The sequence below is a fragment of the Thalassophryne amazonica genome, chromosome 7 (assembly GCF_902500255.1).
Source record: "Thalassophryne amazonica chromosome 7, fThaAma1.1, whole genome shotgun sequence".
Classification (NCBI taxonomy): domain Eukaryota; kingdom Metazoa; phylum Chordata; class Actinopteri; order Batrachoidiformes; family Batrachoididae; genus Thalassophryne; species Thalassophryne amazonica.
The window spans coordinates 36556832-36583982 of NC_047109.1; the positions used below are offsets into that span (position 1 = coordinate 36556832).

The following is a 27151-nucleotide window of genomic DNA, read 5'->3' on the forward strand; positions in this document are numbered from 1 at the left end:
GTATTAAGAAATTATAACAAGTTGAAAACAACCTGAGAATTGTCCATCAAAAATAACATCCGCAAGGGCCCATACTCTTATTAATTTCACTTTTCCATAATGGAAAAGTGAAATGTTTAAAGTTAATAGTTGAGTTATGTTGAGCTTTGTGGTTTATGAAAGAAATATATGTGTACTACAATTTCAAACTAGTTTGCAATAAAAACATGTAACTTGAAAAATTGACCTTTGTGTTACACTTTCATAACAGTTTAGCATATTGTGAGCCAACTTTTTTGTCTCACACTAGTGCAGCAGCTAAGAGAATATTTAGAGCAAAATCATGCAAATAGTGATACAAGCACCAAAATTGGCACAAATACTCCTTAGATATTACTCTTTTGAACAAACCGACTGGCCACTTGAATTTTCAATAGGCGGCCAGGTAGGGGTCAATTGAAGAATTACACAGGGGTCAAAATTATAACTGCTCATATCATTTTGAAAACTACACCACATTATTTGTCCGATCGTAAAGATTCCAAAAAGGTATCGTTTGGACTATCTATGACTGAATGTTCTGGAGGTATGGGGTAAAAACAGTAAAAATGGTGAGAAAGGTCACTTTCAGTTTGTACAGAGGTCAAAAGTTAAAGTTGCTCCAAAGTTGAGTTAATAGGGTTTTAAAAAGGAATAGTTTGGACCCATGTATCATGCTTAGTTATTATGTTACAGGGTAATATATGTCACATGTTAAAGAATGCAATGGACGTTGACCTTGTTTGACCTTTACTTTGGAGACCAAACATTCAACACAATCAAAACGATTCCATTTATTAATCCTATTAGCTCAACCAAGAATTTGCATCACTTTTTACCAAAATTGAAGGATTGATGATTTGAGCATTTTTAATTTTGACCCCTGTGTAATTCTTCAATTGACCCCTACCTAGCCGCTTATTGAAAATTCAAGTGGCCAGTCGGTTTGTTCAAAAGAGTAATATCTAAAGAGTATTAGTACCAACTTTAGTGCTTGTATCACCATTTGCACGATTGTTTCAGTTATCTGCTGCACTACACACAAAGTCATACACACGGAAAAAATTTGCCGCGATCGGGCTTCCATTTGGCGTAAATGGGCTTCCGTTCAGTGTACCATACACAAGTTCAGCTCAATTCATTGGCCGAGTGCTTACGTGACGTTTTGCTCCGTGGATGGCTGCTTTCGACGTCAATCCCGGAGTTTCTGCGCAGTGATTGGCTGTCGTTGGTCTGTTGGCGCTGCTGTTTCCTGATTGAGAGACGGAGGGGATGACGCAACCACTGTTCAGTGGACGCAACGAGGGGGATTTAAAGAGGAGGTAAGGAAAATGTCTGTTTTTAACTTTTTCGATGTAAATTTACTTATGTGTTCGTGACATAGTCGTTTAATATCCTTATCCTGTCTGTTGTACCGAGTTGACCTGCAGTAGTGATGGCAATTTCGAAGCCTCACGAACCAATGAGCCACTTCAACACATCTGGCTGAAAATCGACGCACTGCTTCGACGCGTTTGATACAGTTTGAAGGGTGACATCTGCTGGATTGTTTTGAGAATTACCGTGAGCGAGTGCTCTGACAAATGTTTGCAGTAAATCATGACTGATGTGGTTTGTCCTTGAAAAATAATAATAAAAAAAAGTCATATGTATTATTGTGTCTTTCTTAATGTAATAAATAGTCCCTACAGATGCACACATAATGGTTATGAAAGCCTTTATTGTAGACTATATGTACATTTATCATTCCTCAAACAATATTTGGATAAAATGTGACAGGAAAAGTGAGGAAGGCATGTGCTTCTGCAACTGGTGTTTATGTTACTGTAATTTGTAAATTAGAGGGGATGGGAGACTGTGATTGTGCAACTTTCAACAATTTTTATTCAAAAAAAGAATAATTTCAACGGTGCTGGGCTTTAATCGGCTCCTCTTCTGCCTCACCACCTCTCCAGCTTTGGAGAAGACCCACTTGCAAGGCACTGATGTTGCTGGCATCGACAAATATTTTTTTGCCATTCTATGTAAATTGGGATAGACTGCGGCTCGTGTCGCCCAGTACATGAGCGGGTCTTCTCCTCTGGAGAGGTAGGGCTCCGACAAGAAGCGTTGAACCTCCACTGTGGCATCTGCGGTCGCGCTGTGTGTTCTTTGGGTTGCGCCTACAATAAAAAGAAACAAATTATCCTTTGAAGATTTCTTGACATGTTTATATCATTGAATGATACAAACCAACTCTGCTGTCCAGTAGTTCCCACAGGCTATCTCCGCTCTCCTGCCTCTGTTGTGCAGCCTGATAAAGTTGATCATATGTAAGATGCAAGTATATATGTAACAAAATAATAGAGTTTGTCAAATGAGAGACTACCTGTGATGTAGACGGCATCCTATCCTGTCGAACTGCAGAAGGCTATTCGGCTGTTAGTCTGTTTACTGCATCCTGGGCATGTGATTGGTTTCCAAAAGCTAACGTTTTGAAACGCGGATCGAGAATTGTTGAAAATGCAAGGACCCTCACTGTTTCCACATTGCATCTGGCAGCCAAGAGATGTTGCAAGTTGTACATTGTACTCCTCATAGAAGCTGTGTGATGATGTGCGCAATGTGAGCGTCCAATCGGAATTGGTTCACCGTCACATGGTTTTCCAATATCCAGTCGTAGGGCAGAGCAGTCTCAGATGGTAGGGCCAAAGATTGTTAGGAGCAGTGATCTGTTACTCTGTGAGTTCTTGTTTCTGTAAAAATAGAACAGCTGTGTGACACTATATTCATGGGAAATATATTGAGTTTGTACAAAATACCTACAATGTACTTGTAGACATTGATTTTATTGACAGCAAGCAATTTTTCTGTGGAGTAAGAGGATTTAACTGTGGAGGACTTCCACCATAAAAGAGCCCATGAGATCCCTGATGTTAGTTATTAATATATGGACAAAACCCCAGTTATTTGATACCGCTATGCAGTTGTGTGTACTGTAATAAAACTGATTTTGGTGCGATTTAGGAGGTTATAAGGATTTTGTGTTGATTGTATGGATTTTATCACATGGTTATACAGGTGGACCCTCAAAGGGGTTGACATGTATGTACCGGGTTGGTTACGGGCGCCATTTTGGATCACCGCTGAAAACAAACCGCTCGTGCACTCTCAACCATTGTTCATATAATCGTCTTTTACCACTGTTAATCTCGAATTCCTGTCAAATCGGTGATGCCAAATGGTTATGATTAATAGGTACAGAGATGAGAAGGGGAGGTGCACGGTACAGATATTCAAACAATGTGTTGGAATGTGCAGTTGTGTGGGTGTATGGTCTATAGAGGGTTTTCATTTTGTGTCCCGCGGCCATTCTGGATTACGACGCGGTGGCCGCTGTGATACACTACGTGCATTTGGTGAACAATTGTAGAAGCTTCAACGTCGGTGTGAAGAAGCCTCACGGCACTGTGGCGCTGAGAGAGATCCGCCGCTAACAGAAATCCACTACCAGAATTTTATTTTATTTGGCAATAAAGTTATATAAGAATACATAAAAATACTGCCGAGGATAACACAAGAATGCTTCCAATACGGATGCTTATTTACATTGTGGTCCTCGAGCACCGAGCTGCTGATCCGCAAGTTGCCCTTCTAGTGCCTGGTGAGAGAAATCGCTCAGGACTTCAAGACCGACCTCCACTTTCAGAGCGCCGCTGTGATGCTCTGCAGGAGGCCGGCGAGGCTGACCTGGTCGGCAGCTTCCTAGTTCACAATATCACAGTGTGACACTGTCGGCCAGTTCGTTACATCACCACTAAATTCACTATCTGGTATAAGATACGGATCCACTGAACCAACTGTTACACATCTATCACGATAAGTAGCTTTATCCCGAGGATTTAAAGCATCGTAATAACCGTACATTCTCTCCATTTTTCTATCACGCGGCAGCCTCCTTGTAATCCAGAATGGAGACGGCACCTGTCCTGCAGCAAATCGGACACGTGATTGAAAACACTCTATAAGGGTGGGAATGTGTACCTATGTATGACTACCTCTGGAGGGAGTGTATTGTGGTTGGAATGTTATTTTGGATTGGAGATGTATGCTGGTTTGCACATATACAAATAATGAATGTTTATAAGTTCAATGGTACGAATATTTCATGAGGTTTCATTTAACGTGGCGAAGCCGAGTTGAATGGGACGTTCCATCTTTCACCAAGTTAAATATTCATTCCATTGAAAGAATGTAAAAACATTCATTATATGTTTTATATAATGACTAAAATAGATCCTTGTTACTTGATATTAATTTCTAAACAACATAAAAGGGACTTACATTTTCGTTCATCACTGCTGCTTTGACATCAACAGTCCAAGACGAACTTCAGATAGGAGTCCAAAAATAATTCTGATGTAGTCCATAATGCCATGCACTGACTTTGTGTACAAAAAAAATTTGTCGAGTTTTTCATTCTATCTTCATGCCACCCGGCGGCTTATGACGTAGTGGATTTGTTTTGTGTGCGTGTTAGAAAAATTAGCACGCTCCATTAGCTTGTTCACATTGTCATCCGTCAGCAAAACAAATCCTGCCATGTTTAGCTAAACACTGCCCCCACTAGTGTGTGTGTGTGTGTGTGTGTGTGTGGGTGGGTGGGTGGGGTTTGCAGCATGCAATGGTACAAAACTTATTGAACCAAATTGCACACTAAATGGAATGAATAATCCATGTCACGTGACATACAAAGCACCAATCAAATGACAAGGATCCACTCAGCTGTTATATAAATTGGAATGGTGTATAGTTGGACTTAAAATGTATTTGGTATGAATTTATGTGTAGATATGTGTGTGTGTATGTATGTCTATATGGGCGGCACGGTGGATTAATGGTTAGCACTGATGCCTTACAGCAAGAAGGTTATGCGATCGCTTCCCCCATTTCTCTGTGGAGTTTGCATGTTCTCCCTGTGTCTGCGTGGCTTTCCTCTGGGTACTCTCGTTTCCCCCCACCATCAAAAACATACCTAGACATGCCTATCTCGGCTTTCAATGCTTACCAGTCCAGTAAGTATCAGAGAAATTGTGGAGAGCTGGGCTTGTCCTAACTTGTCCTCTGACACGCCGAAACGGAGGTGTTCCAGATTCGTGTGACGCACGAATCTGATGGCACTGTTCACTTGCAGTGTTGAGTAGACAAGCTGTCAAGCCCTGCCATAGGATATGGCCTTTTGGTAGCTGAATTGATCGAAATCCGTCATAGTGATGGAGAACTTTAATCCTCCCAGTTGTAAGGAGAAACTTCTTCTGGCATTCTTGACGATGAAACCTCAAGCAAACCAGACTTAGAGGGGGGACCCACTGCTTAGGCCATACTACCAGTTACAGAGTTACAAGCAGTTACAGCAGTTAAATTGCATAATAGTTCAAAGTCCAATATAAGCCCAAGCCGACAGAGTCCCATATCTGTGCCACCGACAGTGGCACATCTGGCTGTCGTTGTGGAATGCGGAGGACAGATTTGCTATCCATCATGTGACAGTGGTCACACCTCGACTAATCACCCAGCCATGGGGCACTCAGGTTCCCCAGTCTCTGGAATGATACCTAAGACAGAGAGAGAATCAGAGGATCAATCAGACAGAATTACTAGCATTAGTTTCACAAGAAATAAATCAGCAGAGAAGCAGAGAGAGTACTAAAGTGGCCACTGGCAGCTAACCCCTAGTTTCAATAACAATCCCAAAATGTTTGATCTACTACGACTGAGACCTGTTCCATTTTTAATAATACAATTTAAGAAGAGAGGAAAATTGACAACAGCCCCATAAAACAGTTTCTCTCTCTTTTTTAATACTGGGCCTGGTAGTAGAGTTGAATGTCACAGTTAGTGGGTAGGCCATTCAAGTGTGACCAGCCATACTGCAGTGAATGTTGCAGCATTGTTAATTTATAACTCAAATCCCATATCCATGATATCAGATTGATCATTGACTTGAGCACATGTATCAGAGACGCATTAGCATCCTGGTATGCAGTTAAGCTTACACACTTTGCAGCTATATACTTGGGTGTACAGGACATGCACTTGCACATCTGAATTACAAGAAGCTTATTCAGTGCTGCTTTTGCATCCACAATTTTTTATCCCACCTACAGTTGGGGAGGAAGTATCAGGCATGTCTGAAGCACTTCACTCTCCCAGAAGCACAGCTTGAGGCAGCAACATACAGATACCTTTTGGCAAAATCAGGTTGCTGAGGAAATGAACTTACATTGATTTTCCACCAAGAGAATGGATCCTCCTCATCACTGCGTTCTGGCATATTAAACAAAGACCTCACCATTTAAAGGGCAAATTGCACTCCAGTCAACACTATCTTTTAAAAATTCTGTACCACGTTATACTCATTACTTCCAACTCTTTAACTTGTGAGTCCTGATGTAGCTGATAAAAATAAAATTAACCATACAGCGTCTGAAAAATGCACACAGATTCAGAGCTATTTTTTGCCATAAACGTGACGTAACCTAACGTGATGACTATCACCTCTCTGAAGGTCACTACACCTGTGTTCATAACTTAGTCATCTGGAAAGTATTCACAGCGCTTCACTGTTTCCACATTTTGTTATGCTACAGCCTTATTCCAAAATGGGCGAAATATTTTTTTTTTTCCCCACAAAATTCTACCTACAATACCCTAATGACAATGTAGGTTTTTTTTTTAAAGTTTTTATATGTTTTTTTAGATTTTTTGCAAATTTGTAAAAATTAAAAATCTAGGACATGCCCAGCTCTCCACAATTTCTCTTATAACTCACTCGACTGGTAAGCATTGAAAGCCGAGATAGACATGTCACAACTTGTCCTCTAACACACCGAAACGGAGGCGTTCTTTGTCTCGCTCAAACAGCGAATCGGTCGTGACATACAAAGCCTCCGAGCGGCTTTCCACGACAAAATCTCTTCTTAAAAGTGAAATCTGCAGGAAAATGGTTGATGTCCAGCTCTTGTGATAACCAGAGAAAGTGCACAGGACGGTTCCAGCTCCACACAGCCATCCGTTTAGAAATAATCCGGTGGTTCATGCCTGTCGTCGCAGCTCGGAGTGCGGCGTGCCGAGCGCCATTGTGGGCCGTCCTTAAAGCTGTAGTAATAGTCCTTATTCTCTGTGAAGCCCATAACATTTTCACTGAAAGCCAGATAAATTTTTTGAATGGTTTCCAGGTGCCAGTCTCTAACAGCTTCTGAAAAAATTCTGATGGGAAAAAAAACCCCAAATCATTCTGCCATTTCCAGACAATGAAAATCCGACCATGGGGTGGGACCACTCCTTCCACAAGGCGTGCTCACAGGCGAATGACGTCACCGACAGGCGTGGAAAAACTCACGCATGCGCACGAGGGTTCAAGCTTGTCTGACATGAAAACACATGAATCAAATCCATATAGTTTAAAAAAAAAAATAAAAAGGTATGATACTTTATGGACAGACCTCATATTTACCACTGTGTTACATCACTTTTCCTTCTAACAACACTCAATAAGCGTTTGGGAACTGAGGACACTAAATGTTGAAGCTTTGTAGGTGGAATTCTTTCCCATTCTGGCTTGATATACGACTTCAATCAATCAATTTCAATCAATCAATCAATTTTTTTATATAGCGCCAAATCACAACAAACAGTTGCCCCAAGGCGCTTTATATTGTAAGGCAAGGCCATACAATAATTACGTAAAACCCCAACGGTCAAAACGACCCCCTGTGAGCAAGCACTTGGCTACAGTGGGAAGGAAAAACTCCCTTTTAACAGGAAAAAACCTCCAGCAAAACCAGGCTCAGGGAGGGGCAGTCTTCTGCTGGGACTGGTTGGGGCTGAGGGAGAGAACCAGGAAAAAGACATGCTGTGGAGGGGAGTAGAGATCGATCACTAATGATTAAATGCAGAGTGGTGCATACAGAGCAAAAAGAGAAAGAAACAGTGCATCATGGGAACCCCCCAGCAGTCTACGTCTATTGCAGCATAACTAAGGGATGGTTCAGGGTCACCTGATCCAGCTCTAACTATAAGCTTTAGCAAAAAGGAAAGTTTTAAGCCTAATCTTAAAAGTAGAGAGGGTGTCTGTCTCCCTGATCCGAATTGGGAGCTGGTTCCACAGGAGAGGAGCCTGAAAGCTGAAGGCTCTGCCTCCCATTCTACTCTTACAAACCCTAGGAACTACAAGTAAGCCTGCAGTCTGAGAGTGAAGTGCTCTATTGGGGTGATATGGTACTACGAGGTCCCTAAGATAAGATGGGACCTGATTATTCAAAACCTTATAAGTAAGAAGAAGAATTTTAAATTCTATTCTAGAATTAACAGGAAGCCAATGAAGAGAGGCCAATATGGGTGAGATATGCTCTCTCCTTCTAGTCCCCGTTAGTACTCTAGCTGCAGCATTTTGAATTAACTGAAGGCTTTTCAGGGAACTTTTAGGACAACCTGATAATAATGAATTACAATAGTCCAGCCTAGAGGAAATAAATGCATGAATTAGTTTTTCAGCATCACTCTGAGACAAGACCTTTCTAATTTTAGAGATATTGCGTAAATGCAAAAAAGCAGTCCTACATATTTGTTTAATATGCGCTTTGAATGACATATCCTGATCAAAAATGACTCCAAGATTTCTCACAGTATTACTAGAGGTCAGGGTAATGCCATCCAGAGTAAGGATCTGGTTAGACACCATGTTTCTAAGATTTGTGGGGCCAAGTACAATAACTTCAGTTTTATCTGAGTTTAAAAGCAGGAAATTAGAGGTCATCCATGTCTTTATGTCTGTAAGACAATCCTGCAGTTTAGCTAATTGGTGTGTGTCCTCTGGCTTCATGGATAGATAAAGCTGGGTATCATCTGCGTAACAATGAAAATTTAAGCCATACCGTCTAATAATACTGCCTAAGGGAAGCATGTATAAAGTGAATAAAATTGGTCCTAGCACAGAACCTTGTGGAACTCCATAATTAACCTTAGTCTGTGAAGAAGATTCCCCATTTACATGAACAAATTGTAATCTATTAGACAAATATGATTCAAACCACCGCAGCGCAGTGCCTTTAATACCTATGGCATGCTCTAATCTCTGTAATAAAATTTTATGGTCAACAGTATCAAAAGCAGCACTGAGGTCTAACAGAACAAGCACAGAGATGAGTCCACTGTCTGAGGCCATAAGAAGATCATTTGTAACCTTCACTAATGCTGTTTCTGTACTATGATGAATTCTATAACCTGACTGAAACTCTTCAAATAGACCATTCCTCTGCAGATGATCAGTTAACTGTTTTACAACTACCCTTTCAAGAATCTTTGAGAGAAAAGGAAGGTTGGAGATTGGCCTATAATTAGCTTCATATTCACTAGATATTTAATGTACAAACTGATAGACTTTTTTGTTTTTGTGCAAATATTTGCTCATTTTGAAAGAGATGCCTGCAACACATTTCAGAAAAGTTGGGATGGTGCAACAAAAGAATGGGAAAGTTGAATGCTCAAAGAACACCTAATTGGAAACAGGTGAGTGTCATGATTGGGTATAAAAGGAGAGTCCCCAAAAGGCTCAGCCGTTCACAAGCAAAGATGGGGTGAGGATCACCACTTTGTGCAGAACTGCATGAAAAAAATAGTCCAACAGTTTAAGAACAATGTTTTTCAACATTCATTTGCAAGGAATTTAGGGATTCCATCATCTACAGTCCATAATATAATCAGAAGATTCAGAGAATCTGGAGAACTTTCGACATGTAAGCAGCAAGGCTGAAAACCAACACTGAATGCCTGTGACCTTCGATCCCTCAGGTGGCACTGGATTAAAAACCAACATCATTGTGTAAAGGATCTTACCATGTGGGCTCAGGAACGCAGTTAACACAGTTCATTCCCTTACCAAAAAATAGTACTGATAAGTATATAAAAAGTAAACTGGAAGTATACTTGAAACATACTTGCATGTACTACTTTTTGGTAAGGGTTGCTACATCTACAAGTGCAAGTTAAAACTCTACCATGCAATGCGAAAGCCATACATCAACAACATCCAGAAACACTGCCGCCTTCTCTGGGCCCGAGCTCATTTGAAATGGACAGACGCAAAGTGGAAAAGTGCTATGGTCTGATGAGTCCACGTTTCAAATTGTTTTTGGAAATCATGGACATTGTGTCCTCTGGACAAAAGAGGAAAAAGACCATCCAGATTGTTACTAGCACAAAGTTCAAAAGTCAGCATCTGTGATGGTATGGAGGTGTGTTAGTGCCCATGGCATGGGCAGCTTGCACATCTGTGATGGCACCATCAATGCTGAAAGGTACATCCTGGGTTTGGAGCAAACCATGCTGCCATCTAAGCAATGTCTTTTTCAGGGACGTCCCTGCTTATTTCAGCAAGACAATGCCAAGCCACATTCTGCATGTGTTACAACAGCGTGGCTTCGTAGTAAAAGAGTGCGGGTACTAGACTGACCTGCCTGCAGTCCAGACCTGTGGCCCATTGAAAATGTGTGGTGCATTATGAAGCGTAAAATACGACAATGGACACCCCGGACTGTTGAACAACTGAAGTCGTGCATCAAACAAGAATGGGAAAGAATTCCACCTACAAAGCTTCAACAGTTAGTGTCCTCAGTTCCCAAACACTTATTGAGTGTTGTTAGAAGGAAAGGTGATGTAACACAGTGGTAAACATAGCTTTTTTGAAATGTGTTAAAAATGAGCAGATATTTGTGCAAAAATAAAGTTTCAGTTTGAACATTAAATATCTTGTCTTTGTGGTGTATTCAGTTGAATATAGGTTGAAGAGGATTTGCAAATCATTGTATTCTGTTTTTATTTACATTTTACACCATGTCCCAACTTCATTGGAATTGGGGTTGTACATATAAGGTCCCACAGTTGACAGTGGATGTCAGAGCACAAACCAAACATGAAGGCAAAGGAATTGGCTGCAGACCTTTTTTTTTTTTTCTTTTTTTAGAAAATACATTTACAGTATCTGCTTCTTGATTTTAGCCATTTCACGGTCCTGTTAAAAGACAGTAATTGTAGTGCAGTGGTAAAGTTTCCATCTGGTAATCAGAGTGTGCGAGTTCAAATCCCATCAGTGGCATTTTTTATTTTACCAGGATTATTTAACCACAGGTTCTGTATTGCAGCAGCAGCAGCTTGCACTGTGTTCCTGCTCGAAAGACACCATAACATGCACGAACCGTCGCACCGGGATCGTGCACGGCTGCCCATCGGCGCCGTGTTTCATGGTTCGCTCATACGACCTGTTTTGCCGTGAGTCACCCTGAGTTGTACTTATTCACACTATGTGTGAACGGGCCCTTAACAATGGACATTGATATTTACATTCTGGACTCACATGCCAATCCAAGAGGGCGTGGTAAATCATCTATATATGTTAAAGCCTGAGTGTGTGAATATATTTAGTAAGTTCAGTGTAAGGAAATAATATAATTGTAAATACATTAAAAATACATGGATGCCACAAGAAAAAGATAAAATAATAAAAGCCTTTATTCATCCCTCAATGGGGAAATTTCAGTGTCACATCGCAGCATAGAACAGTAGGAATAGAAGGGCATGCAATAAAACAGACAAGTATCTCTTAAAAAACAAGAACTAAAACTGCTGCACTGCCGGGATGATATAAACTGTCGGGATGTGAAAGTGATCAGATAAAGTGACTTCAGCGTGAAATGAACGTTAAGTTACTCTGATATTTACAATATGGATAGGTTAAAATATAGTAGGTAAAGTGACTTAAGTTTGCACCATAAGTTAAATTATTGCACCTAATAAATACAGCAGGTAATGACATGATTAATGACCTGGTTTCTATGGTTACCACAGTACTAGCATTGTTCATTGTACAGTCTGACAGCAGCCGGGAGAAACGATCTGCGGAATCTCTCCCTCACACAGCGAGGGTGGATGAGTCTGTCACTGACACTGCTCTCCAGAGCAGACAGAATATCCTGCAGGGGGTGACACTCATGGTCCAGCATAGATTTAAGTTGGACCCTCCTGTCCCCCCACCTCCTGCAGAGAGTCCAGAGGACAGCTCAGGACAGAGCAGGATTTCCTGATGATCTTATCCAGTCTTTTCCTGTCCCTCTCTGTGATGCTGCTGCTCCAGCAGACCACACCGTACGGGATGGCTGAAGCCACCACAGAGTCATAGAAGGTCCTCAGGTAAATAAGTAAACACTTATTTCCATTGTGGTCCATTTAAAAATCAAATGACAAAATACAAGTAAAAATATAATAAAAAATAATTAACATTCAGAGATTTCTGATGTCTGCCAATCTGTATCTGGATCACCTCCAAAATTGTCTTTGTTGAGGTCTAACGTCTAAGGTTCTAAAAACATTCTGGAATCACACACCATTCCACCTCATTATAGAAACTGTGCACGATTTATTACCACCCTTGTAAAATGTAAGCTACCTATTTTACCCAATCTAGAGCCCGTGGATCTCCGCGGGCAATGCGCTAGTCTAGATTATAAAAGCCAAGTAACCTCTGTGTGTGCGTGCATGTATATGGCTTCGGTCACCCAAAATCTGGGGAGAGCTGGCATTTGCTGTTTGGTAGACTTATGTATTTTGGGTCAAGGATGAACGCCATGGAAACAGAAAGTCGTGAGGACAAATATTTTTGGAGAAATTAGCAATTTTAGCTAGCCAGTAAACAATGGACATTTTGCTGCAATGCACCATGGGAGTACGGGGTTTTGAGGTTTTAAATATTATTATTGTGTTTCATGTTAGTTTAACAGTGTTGTTGGTGTTACTAATTTATTGTGTTTTTGTCGTTCAATTGGTTTAGTCAGTTTAGTTAAGTATTATGTTGCTCTTACCATGAGTGAGTTAGGTCTCATGTTGGTACCATGACTGAAATGTTTAGTGGTTTTCATGTCTTCAGCCACTGTCTTTTTTTTTGTCAAATTAAAAGCACATGCTTACAGCAGCTGTGCCTGCGTGCGTGCGTACGTACGTGCATGTATCTTCAACCACAGAGAAACTATGGACGGCTGACATATGCCATTTGGTATGCTTATGTATTTGGGTCAAGGATGAACGCCACCAAAAACGGAACGTTGATAGGACTAATGTTTTTTGAAGAAGCTACGGATATTGGCTAACAACACTGAATGGATGTTGCTAACTACTTTAGCTGCTTTTCACACCGGGGCCAACGTAGAGTTGCGTATTGAGACGTACTGACTACGCTGAGTTTAAGCAGCTGTATGCTGAGTTTTTCCTCCCCTACACTGCAGTATGCTGAGGGGTACGCAAGGCGGATGCAAGAAATGAAACATTTAATTTTTTCTGCGTCGAGCACTAGAAGCAGAAAGTATGCAGTTTTTAAGCAACAACACTGTGCTACTGCATACAAGTCTGTGCAACACTGCACAGCTTTACACATCCAAAAACTGAGTGCATGCATCTAGAGTGAATCAGCTCGAGGAGAACAAGTGTTGCGCATGTGTGTGGCTGCATGGTCCACACAGCCCATAGCACCTGTGCATGCTTACTACAGGTGATCGAACTGGCGCATGTGTGTGATGAAATAATTCCTCAGCTGCGTGTGTTTGTGTGTTCATAAAACGGGTGAAAGACAGCACCGTCTTGTTCTCTCTCCCTCTCTGTCTCATTCTCTTTTGAATGCTAAAACAAGAAACAGGATGTTTAAGTATGCTTGTGAGTTTAAATGGCAATGTTTTCTACTTTTTGGGGGGAGTGGCGAGGGGCAACAGACTCTGAACTTTGCGATCTGATGTTACGAGCGCCGACGAGGCAGCAGCTTGTGTCCCTGTACGTCTGGAAACGTGAGTGCCGTTTGCTTTTTCATGTACCATTTTGAGAACGGAGTGCATTTCCACAATGCCAAAAAACCCCTCCAAAAGTAGGCAGGAGTGGACTGTGAGGCAGAAAAATAGCAGCGAGGGCTACGTATGTGGCAGTAAGCATACAGTAAGCAACCATATGCAACTGAAAAGACTAGCAATGCAACCATACGAGGTCTGTTAGAAAACTATCCAACCTTTTTATTTTTTTTTTAAACTATATGGATTTGGATCATGTGCTCTTGCATCAGCCAAGCTTGAACCTTCGTGTGCATGCGTGAGTTTTTTCACGTCTGTCGGTTGCGTCATTCGCCTGTGGGCAGGCTTTGAGTGAGCACTGGTCCACTCCCCTTGTCAGATTTTCATTGTCAGGGAAATGGCTGAGCCATTGGAGCAGCGCTGAATCAAATTTTTCCAGAAACTGTGAGAGACAGCCAGGTGGAAACCATTCGGAAGATTCAGACGGCTTTCGGTGAGGATACTCTGGGCGTCACACAGATTAAGGAGCATTACAACCGGATTAAAGACGGCCCACAGCGGCGGAGTGTGCGCCGCGCTCCGAGCGGCCATTGACAGGCTGAAATGGCCAGTGAACGCTGTGTTGATCCGGGACATCGTCTGACTACCAGAGAAATTGCGGAAGAGGTGGACATCAGCACTTTTGCGGCACATTCCACTATTACAGGAGATTTTGTAATGAAAGACGTGCGGAGGAATTCGCGCATCAGGATGGAGCCGCAATGGTGCACAACAAAAAGCACGTCCGTGTTGGAAACCATTCGGAAGATTCAGACGGCTTTCGGTGGCTTTTCAGTCGAGTGAGTATCCGAGAAATTGTGTAACAGCTGGGCATGTCACAACTTGTCCTGTGAGAGAAGTCTCACAGGAGTCTCAGCCATTTCCCTGACAATGAAAATCCGATGAGGGGGGGTGGACCAGTGCCCCCTCAAAGCCTGCCCACAGGCGAATGACGCAACTGACAGCCTGCCTTTCAGAACAGCTCTTTATATGATCATTTTGATTCATCTACCTGTTACCACATGTACAGAAGGACTGGATTATCATTCCTACACTCATATTGTTATATTTAATAAAAATAATAAGCGCACGCAGCAGCTCCTGCTGCCGCTGATGCTGCATTCAAGTACCGTCGGAAATTACACAACTTTTTTGTTGTTTCAAATTCAATAGTTGCTTGTGGCAAAATAATTAATTATATCCACACAAGAGATTAATTCTGGCCTATGTAAGGTGCCTGAGCCCATTGAAGCTGCCCCCCCACACAGATAAAAAAATCCAAGCAAGCAGGCTGAGTTTGCCCTGTAATTTCCGACAGTACATGAACACAGCAGCAGAAGCAGCGCTCACGAACCAGCTTCTGCGCTGTGTGAAAACGTTCAGCTGCTTCAACGAAGTCAAATTAAACAACAACAATACAAAAACTACACAAATGATTAAAAACATCAAGAACGACAGCAAAACGAGACACAGACAAATTGAGGTTTTCGTTGCCCTTCGTTCAAATTTTTCAACAGTTTAAAAATCCTTAAAAGCCAAACAAATTATTTTATTTTCACCAGTGAATTAAAAAAAGTGGCTGTTGAATGGTCAGATCTGCCAGCATTGACTGAGTCTGTTTTTTTCTCCTTCTGTGTAAGAAACTGTTTATTTCCATGTTCCAATCTTATTTTTTTTATTTTTAATTTTTTTTGTGATTTAGATGTGCAATAGTACAGTCTCTACGGAGCATTGATTTCTGATTGTGTCTGATTGTGATATCATGACATGGTGATATTATGCCTGTGAAAGTGATTTATTTCAGCCTGTCAATGGCCGCTCGGAGCGCGGCGCGCACTCCGCCGCTGTGGGCCGTCTTTAATCCGGTTGTAATGCTCCTTAATCTGTGTGACGCCCAGAGTATCCTCACCGAACGCCGTCTGAATCTTCCGAATGGTTTCCACCTGGCTGTCTCTCACAGTTTCTGGAAAAATTTGATTCAGCGCTGCTCCAATGGCTCAGCCATTTCCCTGACAATGAAAATCTGACGAGGGGAGTGGACCAGTGCTCACTCAAAGCCTGCCCACAGGCGAATGACGCAACCGACAGACGTGAAAAAACTCACGCATGCACACGAAGGTTCAAGCTTGGATGATGCAAGAGCACATGATTCAAATCCATATAGTTTTTTTAAAAAATAAAAAGGTCGGATAGTTTTCTAACAGACCTCGTATGGTTGCATTGCTAGTCTTTTCAGTTGCATATGGTTGCTTACTGTATGCTTACTGCATAATTTCTGCTTCTAGTGCTCGACACAGAAAAAATTAAATGTTTCATTTCTTGCATCCGCCTCGCGTACCCCTCAGCATACTGCAGTGTAGGGGAGGAAAAACTCAGCATACAGCTGCTTAAACTCAGCGTAGTTAGTACGTCTCAATACGCAACTCTACGTTGGCCCCGGTGTGAAAAGCAGCTAAAGTAGTTAGCAACATCCATTCAGTGTTGTTAGCCAATATCCGTAGCTTCTTCAAAAAACATTAGTCCTATCAACGTTCCGTTTTTGGTGGCGTTCATCCTTGACCCAAATACATAAGCATACCAAATGGCATATGTCAGCCGTCCATAGTTTCTCTGTGGTTGAAGATACATGCACGTACGTACGCACGCACGCAGGCACAGCTGCTGTAAGCATGTGCTTTTAATTTGACAAAAAAGACAGTGGCTGAAGACATGAAAACCACTAAACATTTCAGTCATGGTACCAACATGAGACCTAACTCACTCATGGTAAGAGCAACATAATACTTAACTAAACTGACTAAACCAATTGAACGACAAAAACACAATAAATCAGTAACACCAACAACACTGTTAAACTAACATGAAACACAATAATAATATTTAAAACCTCAAAACCCCGTACTCCCATGGTGCATTGCAGCAAAATGTCCATTGTTTACTGGCTAGCTAAAATTGCTAATTTCTCCAAAAATATTTGTCCTCACGACTTTGTTTCCATGGCGTTCATCCTTGACCCAAAATACATAAGTCTACCAAACAGCAAATGCCAGCTCTCCCCAGATTTTGGGTGACTGAAGCCATATACATGCACGCACACACAGAGGTTACTTGGCTTTTATAATCTAGACTAGCGCATTGCCCGTGGAGATCCACGGGCTCTAGATTGGGTAAAATAGGTATCTTACATTTTACAAGGGTGGTAATAAATCGTGCACAGTTTCTATAATGAGGTGGAATGGTGTGTGATTCCAGAATGTTTTTAGAACCTTAGACGTTAGACCTCAACAAAGACAATTTTAGAGGTGATCCAGATACAGATTGGCAGACATCAGAAATCTCTGAATGCTAATTATTTTTATTATATTTTTACTTGTATTTTGTCATTTGATTTTTAAATGGACCACAATGGAAATAAGTGTTTACTTATTTACCTGAGGACCTTCTATGACTCTGTGGTGGCTTCAGCCATCCCGTACGGTGTGGTCTGCTGGAGCAGCAGCATCACAGAGAGGGACAGGAAAAGACTGGATAAGATCATCAGGAAATCCTGCTCTGTCCTGAGCTGTCCTCTGGACTCTCTGCAGGAGGTGGGGGACAGGAGGGTCCAACTTAAATCTATGCTGGACCATGAGTGTCACCCCCTGCAGGATGTTCTGTCTGCTCTGGAGAGCAGTGTCAGTGACAGACTCATCCACCCTCGCTGTGTGAGGGAGAGATTCCGCAGAGCGTTTCTCCCGGCTGCTGTCAGACTGTACAATGAACAATGCTAGTACTGTGGTAACCATAGAAACCAGGTCATTAATCATGTCATTACCTGCTGTATTTATTAGGTGCAATAATTTAACTTATGGTGCAAACTTAAGTCACTTTACCTACTATATTTTAACCTATCCATATTGTAAATATCAGAGTAACTTAACGTTCATTTCACGCTGAAGTCACTTTATCTGATCACTTTCACATCCCGAAAGTCTATATCATCCCGGCAGTGCAGCAGTTTTAGTTCTTGTTTTTTAAGAGATACTTGTCTGTTTTATTGCATGCCCTTCTATTCCTACTGTTCTATGCTGCGATGTGACACTGAAATTTCCCCATTGAGGGATGAATAAAGGCTTTTCTTATTTTATCTTTTTCTTGTGGCATCCATGTATTTTGAATGTATTTACAATTATATTATTTCCTTACACTGAACTTACTAAATATATTCACACACTCAGGCTTTAACATATATAGATGATTTACCGCGCCCTCTTGGATTGGCATGTGAGTCCAGAATGTAAATATCAATGTCCATTGTTAAGGGCCCGTTCACACATAGTGTGAATAAGTACAACTCAGGGTGACTCACGGCAAAACAGGTCGTATGAGCGAACCATGAAACATGGCGCTGATGGGCAGCCGTGCACGATCCCGGTGCGACGGTTCGTGCATGTTATGGTGTCTTTCGAGCAGGAACACAGTGCAAGCTGCTGCTGCTGCAATACAGAACCTGTGGTTAAATAACCCTGGTTAAATAAAAAAAATAAAAAAATACCACTGATGGGATTTGAACTCGCACACTCTGATTACCAGATGGAAACTTTACCACTGCACTACAATTACTGTCTTTTAACAGGACCGTGAAATGGCTAAAATCAAGAAGCAGATACTGTAAATGTATTTTCTGAAAAAAGAAAAAAAAAAAGGTCTGCAGCCAATTCCTTTGCCTTCATGTTTGGTTTGTGCTCTGACATCCACTGTCAACTGTGGGACCTTATATGTACAACCCCAATTCCAATGAAGTTGGGACATGGTGTAAAATGTAAATAAAAACAGAATACGATTTGCAAATCCTCTTCAACCTATATTCAACTGAATACACCACAAAGACAAGATATTTAATGTTCAAACTGAAACTTTATTTTTGCGTATCTGCTCATTTTTAAATGGATGCCTGCAACACATTTAAAAAAAGCTATGTTTACCACTGTGTTACATCACCTTTCCTTCTAATAACACTCAATAAGTGTTTGGGAACTGAGGACACTAACTGTTGAAGCTTTGTAGGTGGAATTCTTTCCCATTCTTGCTTGATGCACGACTTCCGTTGTTCAACAGTCCGGGGTGTCCATTGTCGTATTTTACGCTTCATAATGTACCACACATTTTCAATGGGCCACAGGTCTGGACTGCAGGCAGGTCAGTCTAGTACCCGCACTCTTTTACTACGAAGCCACGCTGTTGTAACACATGCAGAATGTGGCTTGGCATTGTCTTGCTGAAATAAGCAGGGACGTCCCTGAAAAAGACATTGCTTAGATGGCAGCATGGTTTGCTCCAAACCAGGATGTACCTTTCAGCATTGATGGTGCCATCACAGATGTGCAAGCTGCCCATGCCATGGGCACTAACACACCTCCATACCATCACAGATGCTGACTTTTGAACTTTGTGCTAGTAACAATCTGGATGGTCTTTTTCCTCTTTTGTCCAGAGGACACAATGTCCATGATTTCCAAAAACAATTTGAAACGTGGACTCATCAGACCATAGCACTTTTCCACTTTGCGTCTGTCCATTTCAAATGAGCTCGGGCCCAGAGAAGGCGGCAGTGTTTCTGGATGTTGTTGATGTATGGCTTTCGCATTGCATGGTAGAGTTTTAACTTGCACTTGTAGATGTAGCAACCCTTACCAAAAAGTAGTACATGCAAGTATGTTTCAAGTATACTTCCAGTTTACTTTTTATATACTTATCAGTACTATTTTTTGGTAAGGGAATGAACTGTGTTAACTGCGTTCCTGAGCCCACGTGGTAAGATCCTTTACACAATGTTGTCGGTTTTTAATCCAGTGCCACCTGAGGGATCGAAGGTCACAGGCATTCAGTGTTGGTTTTCAGCCTTGCTGCTTACATGTCGAAAGTTCTCGAGATTCTCTGAATCTTCTGATTATATTATGGACTGTAGATGATGGAATCCCTAAATTCCTTGCAAATGAATGTTGAAAAACATTATTCTTAAACTGTTGGACTATTTTTTTCATGCAGTTCTGCACAAAGTGGTGATCCTCACCCCATCTTTGCTTGTGAACGGCTGAGCCTTTTGGGGACTCTCCTTTTATACCCAATCATGACACTCACCTGTTTCCAATTAGGTGTTCTTTGAGCATTCATCAACTTTCCCATTCTTTTGTTGCACCATCCCAACTTTTCTGAAATGTGTTGCAGGCATCTCTTTCAAAATGAACAAATATTTGCACAAAAACAAAAAAGTCTATCAGTTTGAACATTAAATATCTAGTGAATATGAAGTCGTATATCAAGCAAGAATGGGAAAGAATTCCACCTACAAAGCTTCAACATTTAGTGTCCTCAGTTCCCAAACGCTTATTGAGTGTTGTTAGAAGGAAAAGTGATGTAACACAGTGGTAAATACGAGGTCTGTCCATAAAGTATCATACCTTTTTATTTTTATTTTTTAACTATATGGATTTGATTCATGTGTTTTCACGTCAGACAAGCTTGAACCCTTGTGCGCATGCGTGAGTTTTTCCACGCCTGTCGGTGACGTCATTCGCCTGTGAGCACGCCTTGTGGAAGGAGTGGTCCCACCCCGTGGTCGGATTTTCATTGTCTGGAAATGGCGGAATGATTTGGGGTTTTTTTTCCCATCAGAATTTTTTCAGAAGCTGTTAGAGACTGGCACCTGGAAACCATTCAAAAAATTTATCTGGCTTTCAGTGAAAATTTTACGGGTTTCACAGAGAATAAGGACTATTACTACAGCTTTAAGGACGGCCCACAATGGCGCTCGGCGCGCCGCGCTCCGACGACAGGCATGAACCACCGGATTATTTCTAACGGATGGCTGTGTGGAGCTGGGACCGTCCTGTGCACGTTCTCTGGTTATCACAAGAGCTGGACATCAACCATTTTCCGGCAGATTTATTTTTAACAAGAGATTTTTGTCGTGGAAAGGCGCTCGGAGGCTTTGTGTGTCGACGACCGATTTCGCTGTTTGAGCGAGACAAAGAACGCCTCCGTTTCGGTGTGTTAGAGGACAAGTTGCGACATGTCTATCTCGGCTTTCAATGCTTACCAGTCGAGTGAGTTATAAGAGAAATTGTGGAGAGCTGGGCATGTCCTAGATTTTCAATTTTTTACAAATTTGCAAAAAATCTAAAAAACATAAAAACTTAAAAAAAAAAAAAACCTACATTGTCATTAGGGTATTGTAGGTAGACTTTTGTGGCGAAAAAAATATATATTTTGCCCATTTTGGAATAAGGCTGTAGCATAACAAAATGTGGAAACAGTGAAGCGCTGTGAATACTTTCCAGATGACTAAGTTCTGAACACAGGTGTAGTGACCTTCAGAGAGGTGATAGTCATCACGTTAAGTTACGTCACGTTTATGGCAAAAAATAGCTCTGAATCTGTGTGCATTTTTCAGACGCTGTATGGTTAATTTTATTTTTATCAGCTACATCAGGACTCACAAGTTAAAGAGTTGGAAGTAATGAGTATAATGTGGTATAGAATTTTTAAAAGATAGTGTTGACTGGAGTGCAATTTGCCCTTTAAATGGTGAGGTCTTTGTATAATATGCCAGAACGCATTGATGAGGAGGATCCATTCTCTTGGTGGAAAATCAATGTAAGTTCATTTCCTCAGCAACCTGATTTTGCCAAAAGGTATCTGTATGTTGCTGCCTCAAGCTGTGCTTCTGGGAGAGTGAAGTGCTTCAGACATGCCTGATACTTCCTCCCCAACTGTAGGTGGGATAAAAAATTGTGGATGCAAAAGCAGCACTGAATAAGCTTCTTGTAATTCAGATATGCAAGTGCATGTCCTGTACACCCAAGTATATAGCTGCAAAGTGTGTAAGCTTAACTACATACCAGGATGCTAATGCGTCTCTGATACATGTGCTCAAGTCAATGATCAATCTGATATCATGGATATGGGATTTGAGTTATAAATTAACAATGCTGCAACATTCACTGCAGTATGGCTGGTCACACTTGAATGGCCTACCCACTAACTGTGACATTCAACTCTACTACCAGGCCCAGTATTAAAAAAGAGAAACTGATTCGTGCGTCACACGAATCTGGAACACCTCCGTTTCAGCGTGTCAGAGGACAAGTTAGGACAAGCCCAGCTCTCCACAATTTCTCTGATACTTACTGGACTGGTAAGCGTTGAAAGCCGAGATAAGCATGTCCAAACTTGTCCCATGACACGCCGAAACGGAGGTGTTCTTTGTCTCGGATTATCATTCCTACACTCATATTGTTATATTTAATAAAAATAATAAGCGCACGCAGCAGCTCCTGCTGCCGCTGATGCTGCATTCAAGTACCGTCGGAAATTACACAACTTTTTTTGTTTCAAATTCAACAGTTGCTTGTGGCAAAATAATTAATTATATCCACACAAGAGATTAATTCTGGCCTATGTAAGGTGCCTGAGTCCATTGAAGCTGCCCCCCCACACAGATAAAAAAAATCCAAGCAAGCAGGCTGAGTTTGCCCTGTAATTTCCGACGGTACATGAACACGGCAGCAGAAGCAGCGCTCACGAACCAGCTTCTGCCCTGTGTGAAAACGTTCAGCTGCTCCAACTAAGTCAAATTAAACAACGATACAAAAACTACACAAATGATTAAAAACGTCAAGAACGACAGCAAAACGAGACACAGACGAATTGAGGTTTTCGTTGCCCTTTGTTCAAATTTTTCAACAGTTTAAAAATCCTTAAAAGCCAAACAAATTATTTTATTTTCACCAGTGAATTAAAAAAAAGTGGCTGTTGAATGGTCAGATCTGCCAGCATTGACTGAGTCTGTTTTTTTCTCCTTCTTCTGTGTAAGAAACTGTTTGTTATTTCCATGTTCCAATCTTATTTTTTTAATTTTTTTTATTTATTTATTTTTTTTTAGATGTGCAATAGTACAGTCTCTACGGAGCATTGATTTCTGATTGTGTCTGATTGTGATATTGTTGTGTGGGCCGCTGAAGAGGAGGTACTGCTGGCCCACCACCACCAGAGGGCGCCCTGCTTGGAGTGCGGGCTCCAAGCACGAGAGGGCGCCAGACCTAGAAGAAGTGACAGCTGTCATTCATCCCCTGCACCAGCTGTCACTCCATCATCATCACCACCATAAAAACCGGACTGCAACTCCACCTCCTCGCCGAGAAATCGACTACCAGTAACAAGGTAATTTCTCTGCTGACTGACACTTTGTGTGTATAACCTGAACTTCTGTTGCAGCCGTTTTCCTGGAGTGTTTCCTTATCTGGAGGATTGGCGTTTGGTGTGACAGTGACGGCTTCGCCTCACACCCCAGCTCAGAAAAGTGGTTGACCAGGAGCTGCACGAGTGTGTGTGATTGGAGGTGGAGGAGCTCCCTCCTAACTGTGTTTGGACTGTGGATTACTGAGTGTGCGGACTCACACATCATATCGCTGCTTTCTGCCAGCAGTACCAGGGTTGACAGCCGAAGACAGAGGCCACCTGGGGACTCGGGACTTGGCGGCTCCGGTGTTCTTCAGACCGTTGGTGGTGGAAGCCGTGTGGGACGCGGCTTCTCTCTCGTCAGGGGTCTTCTATCTTCGAGCCTGCCCACACGTCACCTGGTGTTTATTGACTGTGAAAATTACTGTACATTTCGTTGTGTATTATCACAACATTAAATTGTTACCTTTTGGCTTACTCATTGTCCGTTCATTTGCGCCCCCTGTTGTGGGTCCGTGCTACGACACCTTCCCAACAATCATGACATGGTGATATTATGCCTGTGAAAGTGATTTATTGTGGGATTTTTTGTTCTAATAGAATTTTAATAGAATTTTAGAATATTGTGTTATTGTTAATTTATTAATTTTTATTTATTTATTGTTAATTTATTTGATGTGCCCAGGGACTGCGGATGGAAAATAGCTATATAGTTACAATCTTGTACAACTCATCTTTGTCCTGATGAACTTAATGATGTTGTACACTGTCCCTCAAATAAACTAATAAACTAAACAATGTATATACATAATATATTTATAAATATGTTAAAAATACAAGGATGACACAAGAAACTGAAAACACTTATTTCCATTGTGGTCCATTTAAAAATCAAATGACAAAATAGAATTAAAAAAGATCAAATAATAATAATACTGTGTATACGATAAGAAGAACCTAAGCAATTTATAAATACATTAAGACAGTAAATTAACATTAAAAAAATTACATAACAGGAAAGGGTTGAGTTCCTCTTCTAAAAATTGTTGAGGTCTAAGGTTCTAAAACATTCTGGTCTCGCACGCCATTACAACTCATTATACAACCTTTGCTTAATTTATTACCACCCTTGAAAAATTTTAGCTACCTATTTTATAAACACTACCCAAACTAGAGTCCGTGCATCCCCATGGGTAACATGCTAGTTTAACATTGGGACTATATGTGCATTTAAATATACTGATCAGATCAAGTGAAGAACTAACATTCGAAACCACGTTCAACTGTTCACCCACCAATTTTTTTTTAACTTACTCTTTTAAGGAGTTGCATGTCTGTTAATTAACTTTGCTCTTGGGTGAGACAATTGGCAGATCATCCACTTCTGGTAAATGCAACCACATGTTCATTCTGACCAATGCATTGCTTACAGTTCACTGCAAGCAAGTATATAATTGACACAACCCTCTGGTCCTCTGAAGGAACCGGTCTTTCTCGTGGGTGAGTACATGTCTGCCACAGGCAATACTTTCAGCACACTTCTGAGTTTATCACCTAAATGCGTCTTGTAGTGTAAACTCATGTTTGTTTACCAGTCTGTCCTGTCTCAGAAAGTTGGTAGCTGCTCACTAATTTTGCAATCGAACAACAGCTCTGTTACCAATGAGGCTCAAAGCAAATTACTTTGCAGTTAATTTGAGTTCAGGTAATGATTTTGATGCAGCGTTGATACGGCGTTTGATACGGCGTTGTGTTTCATTTAAATACGCCCGTAATATGCGCATACTCAGCCTTTAACAGTGGTCGTTCATACTTGCAGCTGAATGTGTTCACGTTTTAATGTGTGCACACAGTCACGTGTGCCATGCTGCACCAGTGTCAGTGCTATTTTCTGCCTCTGTGGAAGTGTGCTCTGTTCTCTACTGCATGGTGTGGTGCGGCTCCAAAACAGTCATTTAACATTGTTATTATTTATTTATTTATTTATTTTTATGCAGCGAGTGCGCATTTATTTTAAAGAGTCACAGCTCTGATATGAGAGAGAGAGAGAGAGCGCCCTGGGAGGGGTACTAGATAGCGCTCCGACTGGGGACTCCATTGTTCTCCTGGGGGATTTCAACACCCACGTGGACGGCGACAGTGAGACCTGGAGGTGGGTGATCGTGAAGCACAGCCTCCCTGATTTGAACCCGAGTGGTGTTCAGTTGTTGGATTTCTGTGCTAGTCACAGTTTGTCCATCATGAACACCATGTTCGAGCACAAGGGTGTCCATAAGTGCACGTGGCACCAGGACACCCTGAGCCGGAGGTCGATGATCGAATTTGTAGTCGTATCATCTGACCTTCGGCCACGTGTCTCGGACACTCGAGTGAAGAGAGGGGCAGAGCTGTCGACCGATCACCACATGGTGGTGAGTTGGCTCCACTGGGAGTGGAGGAAGCCGGTCAGACCTGGTAGGCCCAAACTTATCGTGACGGTCTGCTGGGAACGACTGGCGGAACCCTCTGTCAGCGAGGTCTTCAACTCCCACCTCCGGGAGAGCTTCTCCCAGATCCCGGGGGGAGGTTGGAGACATGGAGTCTGAGTGGACCATGTTCTCCACCTCCATTGTTGATGTGGTTACAAGGTCTCTGGTGCCTGTCGCGGCGGCAATCCCCGAACCCGGTGGTGGACGCCGGAAGTAAGGGATGCTGTCAAGCTGAAGAAGGAGTCCTACTTACACTCAACAAAAATATAAACGCAACACTTTTGGTTTTGCTCCCATTTTGTATGAGATGAACTCAAAGATCTAAAACTTTTTCCACATACACAATATCACCATTTCCCTCAAATATTGTTCACAAACCAGTCTAACTCTGTGATAGTGAGCACTTCTCCTTTGCTGAGATAATCCATCCCACCTCACAGGTGGGCCATATCAAGATGCTGATTAGACACCATGATTAGTGCACAGGTGTGCCTTAGTCTGCCCACAATAAAAGGCCACTCTGAAAGGTGCAGTTTTATCACACAGCACAATGCCACAGATGTCGCAAGATTTGAGGGAGCGTGCAATTGGCATGCTGACAGCAGGAATGTCAACCAGAGCTGTTGCTCGTGTATTGAATGTTCATTTCTCTACCATAAGCCGTCTCCAAACCAGCCTCACAACCGCAGACCATGTGCAACCACACCAGCCCAGGACCTCCACATCCAGCATGTTCACCTCCAAGATCGTCTGAGACCAGCCACTCGGACAGCTGCTGAAACAATCGGTTTGCATAACCAAAGAATTTCTGCACAAACTGTCAGAAACCGTCTCAGGGAAGCTCATCTGCATGCTCGTCATCCTCATCGGGGTCTTGACCTGACTCCAGTTCGTCGTTGTAACCGACTTGAGTGGGCAAATGCTCACATTCGCTGGCGTTTGGCACGTTGGAGAGGTGTTCTCTTCACGGATGAATCCCGGTTCACACTGTTCAGGGCAGATGGCAGACAGCGTGTGTGGCATCGTGTGGGTGAGCAGTTTTCTGATATCAATGTTGTGGATCGAGTGGCCTATGGTGGCGGTGGGGTTATGGTATGGGCAGGCGTCTGTTATGGACGAAGAACACAGGTGCATTTTATTGATGGCATTTTGAATGCACAGAGATACCATGACGAGATCCTGAGGCCCATTGTTGTGCCATACATCCAAGAACATCACCTCATGTTGCAGCAGGATAATGCATGGCCCCATGTTGCAAGGATCTGTACACAATTCTTGGAAGCTGAAAATGTCCCAGTTCTTGCATGGCCGGCATACTCACCGGACATGTCACCCATTGAGCATGTTTGGGATGCTCTGGACCGGCGTATACGACAGCGTGTACCAGTTCCTGCCAATATCCAGCAACTTCGCACAGCCATTGAACAGGAGTGGACCAACATTCCACAGGCCACAATTGACAACCTGATCAACTCTATGCGAAGGAGATGTGTTGCACTGCATGAGGCAAATGGTGGTCACACCAGATACTGACTGGTATCCCCC

The 27151-nt window shown here is 42.1% G+C and overlaps 1 protein-coding gene across 2 annotated transcripts in view; it reads left to right on the forward strand.

Moving 5' to 3' along the window:
- Positions 1-1253: 1253 nt before the first annotated feature.
- Positions 1254-27151, forward strand: part of LOC117513793 (alpha-aminoadipic semialdehyde synthase, mitochondrial-like) — a 52644-nt gene continuing 26746 nt past the window's right edge. The window contains exon 1 of one of the 2 annotated variants that reach the window (XM_034174020.1): positions 1254-1340. The gene's annotated coding sequence lies outside the window, so the exon portion shown is untranslated. The remainder of the gene's footprint in view (positions 1341-27151) is intronic. The other variant, XM_034174019.1, reaches the window with a different exon arrangement.